Raw genomic sequence first — 2,183 nt, 5'->3', positions numbered from 1 at the left:
GCGTCCCCCTTTTCCCACGTACACATTCAAAAATATTCAGATGTGTGTGGATTCCTAAGGGACCAAACTGCTGAGGTCATCAGTCCCTAGACTTACACACTATTTGAAACTAACTTATGCTAAGGGCAACACACACACACCCATGCCCGAGAGAGGACTCAAACCTCCGGCGGGAGGGACCTCGCAGTCCGTGACATGGCGCCTCAAACCGCACGCACACTCCGCGCAGCGTACACATTCACCCGTGTAGATTTTCGCTACTAACTGCGATACAAACGTTTACAAATCTTGCACCTGGGCGCCCGAAAACACTCTGTTAACTGTTTCATCTCCTGTATGGATATACCACAGTCGTGCTGTTTCTGGCGCCCCTCTCAGCTTGGCGCCCCAAGTGGCGGCTCTTGTCTCTTGGCCCTTAAACAGGCCCTGAGGGGGAAAAAAGGCAATCTTGACGAAAGTCTGTGACGAGGCGAGATAAATCTCTGCCCTCGCTGGATGAATTCGCCAGCGCAGCGCCACAACCTGCTTACATAAGCTGTGTCGACGTTCCGGCCAAGGCGCGCAGTCCGGTTTCTTGGATCTGTGCCACTGGTTATAAAGCATTGAGTACATTCCTTCGGTAGCTCAGTTGGTAGAGCGGTGGACTGTAGTGGATACTTCAGCAGACATCCATAGGTCGCTGGTTCAAATCCGGCCCGAAGGAACTTTTTTTTTTTTTTAATTTACGTCTGTTTTCACATTTGCTATTTAACAGTAACTTACACTAGTGGCCATTAAAATTGCTACACCACGAAGATGACGTGGTACAGACGCGAAATTTAACCGACAGGAAGAAGATGCTGTGATATGCAAATGATTAGCTTTTCAGGGCATTCACACAAGGTTGGCACCTACAACGTGCCGACACGAGGAAAGTTTCCAACCGATTTCTCATACACAAACAGCAGTTGACCGGCGTTGCCTGGTGAAACGTTGTTGTGATGCCTCGTGTAAGGAGGAGAAATGCGTACCATCACGTTTCCGACTTTGATAAAGGTCGGATTGTAGCTTATCGCGATAGCGGTTTATCGTATCGCGACGTTGCTGCTTGCGTTGGTCGAGATCCAATGACTGTTAGCAGAATATGGAATCGGTGGGTTCAGGAGGGTAATACGGAACGCCGTGCTGGATCCCAACGGCCTCGTATCACTAACGGTCGAGATGACAGGCATCTTATCCGCATGGCTGTAACGGATCGTGCAGCCACGTCTCGGTCCCTGAGTCAACAGATGGAGACGTTTGCAAGACATCAACCATCTGCACGCATGAATCCAGGTTCTGTTTACAGCATCATTATGGTCGCATCCGTGTTTGGCGACATTGCGGTGAACGCACATTGGAAGCGTGTATTTGTCATCGCCATACTGGCGTATCACCTGGCGTGATGGTATGGGGTGCCATTGGACGCACGTCTCGGTCACCTCTTGTTCGCATCGACAGCACGTTGAACAGTGGACGTTATATTTCGGATGTGTTACAACCCGTGGCTCTACCCTTCATTCGATCCCTGCGAAACCCTAGATTTCAGCAGGATAATGCACGACCGAATGTTGCAGGTCCTGTACGAGCCTTTCTGGATAAAGAAAATGTTTGACTGCTGCCCTGGCAAGCACATTCACCAGATCTCTCACCAACTGAAAACGCCTTGTCAATGGTGGCCGAGCAACTGGCTCGTCACAATACGACAGTCACTACTCTTGATGAACTGTGGTATCGTGTCGAAGCTGCATGGGCAGCTGTACCTGTACACGCCATCCAAGTTCTGTTTGACTCAATGCCCAGGCGTATCAAAGTCGTTATTATGGCCAGAGGTTGTTGTTCTGAGCACTGATTTCTTAGGATCTATGCACCCAAATTGCGAGAAAATGTAATCACATGTCAGTTCTAGTATAATATATTTGTCCAATGAATACCCGTTTATCATCTGCATTTCTTCTTGGTGTAGCAATTTTAATGGCCAGTAGTGTATTTAAAGTGGATTACGTCCGTTTTCTGTGACGATATGTATCGGAAAACATCGAATTCAGGGGTAATTTCTGGATGTTCTGTGCTCCTTTGTCGTCGTTATTAAGATTTCTCATTGGTGAAACACAGGATGTATACGCAATCAAGTTATTACATTGTCGGAAAAAGTTACATATGTC

At 47.9% G+C, this 2,183-nt stretch overlaps 1 non-coding gene across 1 annotated transcript; it reads left to right on the top strand.

The window, feature by feature from the left end:
* Nucleotides 1-613: 613 nt before the first annotated feature.
* Nucleotides 614-703, top strand: Trnay-gua (transfer RNA tyrosine (anticodon GUA)). The gene is given in 2 exon segments: nucleotides 614-650; nucleotides 668-703. It is a non-coding gene; the product is annotated as a tRNA-Tyr (tRNA).
* Nucleotides 704-2,183: the final 1,480 nt, after the last annotated feature.

Source organism: Schistocerca gregaria, chromosome 2 (assembly GCF_023897955.1).
Source record: "Schistocerca gregaria isolate iqSchGreg1 chromosome 2, iqSchGreg1.2, whole genome shotgun sequence".
NCBI classification, from domain to species: Eukaryota; Metazoa; Arthropoda; class Insecta; order Orthoptera; family Acrididae; genus Schistocerca; species Schistocerca gregaria.
Note: the sequence above shows the minus strand (reverse complement) of the source record. Positions and strands in the feature narration are given on the sequence as shown.